This window comes from Penaeus chinensis, chromosome 9 (genome assembly GCF_019202785.1).
Source record: "Penaeus chinensis breed Huanghai No. 1 chromosome 9, ASM1920278v2, whole genome shotgun sequence".
Classification (NCBI taxonomy): Eukaryota; Metazoa; Arthropoda; class Malacostraca; order Decapoda; family Penaeidae; genus Penaeus; species Penaeus chinensis.
In genome coordinates this window covers 7,186,950-7,194,449 of record NC_061827.1, presented here as the reverse complement: position 1 = coordinate 7,194,449, position 7,500 = coordinate 7,186,950, and positions in this window count along the sequence as shown.

The window sequence follows — 7,500 nt, the reverse complement described above, 5'->3', positions numbered from 1 at the left end:
TTAATTAAGCTGCTGCCTAATTTCAACTTGAACAGCGACTTTTCTCCTGCCAATAGTCTCCTCGCTTCCCACATCCTCCGCCTTTTCCCTTATGCCGGCCCCCCTGCGCATAGTCCAACCGATCCTGACCTCTCTTCGCTTCCGTTCGTCTGTCCTTATCTTCCCCGTGTTACCGCGTTGCCTCTCCTCTCTCTCTTCTATACCCCATCCTTTCCCTTTCCTCTTTCGTCCTGAAGAAGGAATCCAGGTGGATTTCGAAATTGTAGTCTCATTTTCAATAAATCTAATTTTATATGTATGTATATATGTATATATACACATATATACATTTATATAAATATACGTGTATATATATATGTATATATATACTCTCTCCCACACATATTTATTTAAATTTATATATATATATAACAATAATAATAACGATAATAATACTGATAATGATAAGAATAATAATACTGATAATGATGATGATAATAATCATGATAATAATAGTAATAATGATAATGATAGTGATAGTGATAGTGATAGTGGTAATGCTAATAATAATGATAATGATAATGATAATAAAAATGATAATGATAATGTTAATGATAATAATAATGATAATATTAATTATAATAATGATAATGATAATAATAATGATAATGATAATACTAATGATAAAAATAATGGTAATACAAATAATAATGATAATGATAATAAAAATGATAATGATAATAATAATGATAATATTAATTATAATAATGATAATGATAATAATAATGATAATATTAATTATAATAATGATAATATTAATTATAATAATGATAATGATAATGATAATAATAATGATAATATTAATTATAATAATGATAATGATAATGATAATGATAATAAAAATGATAATGATAATGTTAATGATAATAATAATGATAATGATAATAATAATGATAATATTAATTATAATAATGATAATATTAATTATAATAATGATAATGATAATAAAAATGATAATGATAATGTTAATGATAATAATAATGATAATATTAATTATAATAATGATAATATTAATTATAATAATGATAATGATAATGATAATGTTAATGATAATAATAATGATAATATTAATTATAATAATGATAATGATAATGTTAATGATAATAATAATGATAATGATAATGTTAATGATAATAATAATGATAATATTAATTATAATAATGATAATGATAATGATAATAATAATGATAATATTAATTATAATAATGATAATGATAATGATAATAAAAATGATAATGATAATGATAATGATAATAATAATGATAATATTAATTATAATAATGATAATGATAATGATAATGTTAATGATAATAATAATGATAATGATAATGTTAATGATAATAATAATGATAATGATAATGTTAATGATAATAATAATGATAATATTAATTATAATAATGATAATGATAATAAAAATGATAATGATAATAAAAATGATAATGATAATAAAAATGATAATGATAATGATAATGATAATAATAATGATAATATTAATTATAATAATGATAATGATAATAAAAATGATAATGATAATAAAAATGATAATGATAATAAAAATGATAATGATAATAATAATGATAATATTAATTATAATAATGATAATGATAATAAAAATGATAATGATAATAATAATGATAATGATAATAAAAATGATAATGATAATAATAATGATAATGATAGTGATAGTGATAGTGATAGTGATAGTGGTAATGCTAATAATAATGATAATATTAATTATAATAATGATAATGATAATAAAAATGATAATGATAATAAAAATGATAATGATAATGTTAATGATAATAATAATGATAATATTAATTATAATAATGATAATGATAATAAAAATGATAATGATAATAATAATGATAATATTAATTATAATAATGATAATATTAATTATAATAATGATAATATTAATTATAATAATGATAATGATAATAAAAATGATAATGATAATAATAATGATAATGATAATAATAATGATAATGATAATAAAAATGATAATGATAATGATAATAATAATGATAATATTAATTATAATAATGATAATGATAATGTTAATGATAATAATAATGATAATATTAATTATAATAATGATAATGATAGTGATAGTGATAGTGATAGTGGTAATGCTAATAATAATGATAATGATAATGATAATAATAATGATAATGATAATGATAATGATAATGATAATGTTAATGATAATAATAATGATAATGATAATGATAATGATAATGATAATGATAATGATAATGATAATAAAAATGATAATGATAATGATAATAATAATGATAATGATAATGATAATAAAAATGATAATGATAATAATAATGATAATGATAATGATAATGATAATAAAAATGATAATGATAATGATAATGATAATGATAATGATAATGATAATGATAATGATAATGTTAATGATAATAATAATGATAATGATAATGTTAATGATAATAATAATGATAATATTAATTATAATAATGATAATGATAATAAAAATGATAATGATAATGATAATGATAATAAAAATGATAATGATAATAAAAATGATAATGATAATGTTAATGATAATAATAATGATAATGATAATGTTAATGATAATAATAATGATAATATTAATTATAATAATGATAATATTAATTATAATAATGATAATGATAATGATAATGTTAATGATAATAATAATGATAATGATAATAAAAATGATAATGATAATGATAATGATAATAAAAATGATAATGATAATAAAAATGATAATGATAATAAAAATGATAATGATAATAATAATGATAATATTAATACACACACACGCGCGCGCGCGCGCACACACCTAAACAGCATCGTAGCCCAAATCCACTTAGAAGAGAGAGAGAGAGAGAAAGAGAGAGAGAGAGAGAGAGAGGGAGGGTCTTTGTATGTGAGATGTAATTTAGGTTAATATTGAAGATATTGTAATTTTCCTGAACAGACACTGAATTAATTAAGACAGACATTGAAACAAACACATCAATAAACGGATATGAAGCTAATGACGAAAGTAAACAGAAAAAAAACAAAGATTGTTTAAGTATCTCTTGTATTGCAACTCACTTTGAATGACTTATATTAGAAGAGTTAATCTATGTTGTAAAGTTGAGAACATCCTCTATCATAACTGTAAGAGAAACAGACTTTCTTGAATTCAGGAAAGGAGCAGAGAAAGGCAGTGTAATTCTACGCCTCATGGGATAAAAAGTAGAAAAAAACAGAAAAATATAAAGGCCAATCATCCAATTTTGTATCCTTTCCTTTTTAGGAAATATTATCAAGAGGAAAAGAGTGGTGGGTACTCGGAACACATTATAATGACTGATATATAGAAGAAACACAAACATTAAGTGAGGGAGATTAAGTAAAACGTACTTATCGTTTGATAATGGTTTGCAACAACGACTAACTTGTGCTTAATTGCAATGATATAAAATAATTAACAGGTTTAGGTAGATGAAAATGAAAGAAATATAGAATAAACATATACAGATGTTAGAAACAGGTATAAATCTACTTTCGCCCACTCGCACGCCTACCTAACCAAACGCACATAGAAATACACACATGCGCACCTGTACTCTGGTTAGTGGCTGAAAGTGTAATGTGTAGCACGCAGGTAAGCGTACACATACAATTTCCCCCGACATTTTGTTACCAGTTTTATTACAGTTGTATGTGCATTGTTGTCTAAATTGTTCACATATTTCTGTATATCATGTGATGCGGACGCAATTCATATCACTAAGAGGGGGCACCCCAGTGAACTACCGCTGCGTCTCATTTTGTCTCTCACCACACATACGCACACACACACACACACATACACACACGTACACACACACACACACACACACACACACGGTCATGTGACATTAATGGTGTTCAAGTTACAACCAAAGACCACTGCTTATATCATTATTACCAGTATATATATGTATATATATGAGTGTGTGTGTTTGTGTGTAATATATATATATATGTATATATATATATATATATATATATAACACATTCACACGCACGGACGCACGCACGAGCCTATCACCCACACACACTCACAATATATATATATATATATATATATATATATGTGTGTGTGTGTGTGTATGTGTGTGTGATATATGTATACATTATCCTAATTTTATCCGATCATTTTACTTTATTTATATTTCCATACTTAACTCTTTGCATCCACCTAATAAAATAGATTGCAACTGTCAAGTGACTTGATTACCATTAGCTAATATTTCAGACCGAAAGAGACCCTGTTATTGCACGCTAAAGAATATTTTCATTTTCACATAAATCCTCCGAAGAAAGGAGAGAACCGACTTCAAACGTCGTTTTTTTTTTTTTTTTTTTTTTTTTTTTTTACAATTTCTGAAAAAAAGAAAACAATAGTGAAATAATATCTTTCGAACGTTCTTTATCCTGCGTGTACATCAATCAGTATGTTTTTTTCTCTCTCTTTCTCTTCCATATCTAAATTTTGAAATGAAAGTATTAAGAACCAACCATACGACAAGAGGATTAAGTTGATTAAAATTCCCCGATTACCATTGGACACTAGTTATTGATTGCTTTTCGACACTCGTTCTTGATTAGCTTTTGTCGCTCGTTCTTCATTAATTTTGGCCACTCGCTCTTGATCACCTTAGGCCACTCGTTCTTGCTCTCCTTTGTACACTAGTTCTTGATCACCTTTCGTCACTCGTTCCTGATCCCCTTTTGGCCACTCGTTCTTGATTACCTTTCGTCACTCGTTCTTCATTACCTTTGGTCACTCGTTCTTGATCACCTTTGGTCACTCGTTCCTTATTACCTTTCGTCACTCGTTCTTGATCACCTTCGACCACTCGTTCTTAATCACTTTTTAGCCACTCGTTCTTGATCACCTTTCGTCACTCGTTCTTGATCACCTTTCGTCACTCGTTCTTGATCGCCTTTCGTCACTCGTTCTTGATCACCTTTCGTCACTCGTTCTTGATCACCTTTGGCCACTCGTTCTTGATCACTTTTGGCCACTCGTTCTTGATCACCTTTGGCCACTCGTTCTTGATCACTTTTGGCCACTCGTTCTTGATCACCTTTGGCCACTCGTTCTTGATTACCTTTCGTCACTCGTTCTTGATTACCTTTGGTCACTCGTTCTTGATAACCTTTGGTCACTCGTTCTTGATTACCTTTCGTCACTCGTTCCTTATTACCTTTCGTCACTCGTTCTTGATCACCTTTCGTCACTCGTTCTTGATCACCTTTGGCCACTCGTTCTTGATCACTTTTGGCCACTCGTTCTTGATCACTTTTGGCCACTCGTTCTTGATCACTTTTGGCCACTCGTTCTTGATCACTTTTGGCCACTCGTTCTTGATCACTTTTGGCCACTCGTTCTTGATCACCTTTGGCCACTCGTTCTTGATCACTTTTGGCCACTCGTTCTTGATCACTTTTGGCCACTCGTTATTGATCACCTTTCGTCACTCGTTCTTGATCCCTTTGGGCATCTCGTTCTTGATCACTTTTGGCCACTCGTTATTGATCACCTTTCGTCACTCGTTCTTGATCAGTTTTGGCCACTCGTTCTTGATCACTTTTGGCCACTCGTTATTGATCACCTTTCGTCACTCGTTCTTGATTACTTTTGGCCACTCGTTCTTGATCATCCTTGGCCCCTTTTAATAACACGTCTGGTAGTGGTAAGGTGTAGGTTTGAATGTAATTAGTTCCGATAGATGTCCCAGATAATTTATCTTAGGTTCGATTAATTGATTACAGCCGCTTGGTATTCAAACGAGAATATCAATAGCACGAAAAACTAGTTGTTGCCTTCAGCTTATCAGACTAAATAATTCATCCTGTTTACGCGCGGTTTTTATGGCGTGAGGCGTTAGTCTTCAAGGTATAAGCAAAAAAAAAAAAAAAAAAAAAAAAAAAAAAAAAAAAAAAAAAAAAAAAAAAAAAAAAAAAGGGAAAAAAATGGCAACTCGTATTTTATGAAGGTGGTTACCTATTAATTTGTTTCAGGCTTGTTATTAGCCCTAAGTTGTTGATTTATGGAATGCAAAATCATTGATCCGAAGGAAGGTTTTCACACAGAGTGCGTATACCGTGTTATTTTTTAATTCTAGACAGAACATAATCCGTAATATTATTGTGAATGAATCAACGGTGTATTTGTTAAAAAGGAAACACTTCTTTTCGAAAAAAAAAAAAAAAAAAAAAAAACAATAAAATAAACATTAATAACAGCTATTAGTAATGATAATGACAAAGATGATAATGATAGTGACGATGATGAAAACAATAATAACAGCACAACAACAGTGACAATGATAACAATAACAACACGAACACACACACACACACACACATATATATATATATATATATTTATATTTATATATGTTTGTGTGTGATTGTGTGTATTATATATATATATACATACATATACATATATATATATATATATATATATATATATACACACACATACATACACAAAAGTCTTTAGAAATCTTTATTTCCATTGCAAACTCCATGGAATGACCAGTTTATCCTTAGCACTTTATTTCTGCTACAAGACAATAATAATAACGATGATGATAATAATGATGATAATAATAGCAATAAGATAATAATTATGGTAATGACGATGATACTAAGAACAATAGAAAATAACAATGATAATAGTAGTGATAATGATGATAATGATAGTAATATCAAAATAACCAAAATGTAAATTATGATAATACTAATAATGACAGTAGTAAATGATTTTTAAAAAATTCTAACTACTTTCTCTCTTGTTTCTTCCATCTCTCTCTCTTTCTGTCTCTTTCTCTCACATGTCTCACATCTCTCTCTCTACTTTCTTTCTTAAATCTCTCAACTATCTCTCCCTCATAGTCTCTCTCTCTCTTTCTCCCATACTCTCTCTATTTTCTCTTTTACTCTCCCATCTTTCTCTCTCTCGGATACATAAACATGGGCAAAAAAAAAAAAAAAAAAAAAAAAAAAAACAATTCTCGGTTCTCGCATGCACTCTGGCTATGCACATATACAAAGGGGGGAGCAAAATAAAATAGAATAATATAAATAACAAAAAAAATAGAAAACAAATTTCTTGGTGTGCGTATTGCATATTGGCTGTTTGTTTACTTGTCTTTATATAAACCAGAATTTTTAAACTAGAAGTTTCTGCTGTGTGTGTGTGTGTGTGTGTTTAGAAAGAAAGAGGGAGAGAGACGAGAGAAGTACCACTAATATGCTCACATGAATACCTCATCTCCTAATTTCTGTGTAATATTTTAATTGTGAACGATGCATTCATACGTATTTCAAGTTGTTATGTTTTGTTAACTCACACACACACACACACACACACACACACACACACACACACATATATATACATATGTAGAT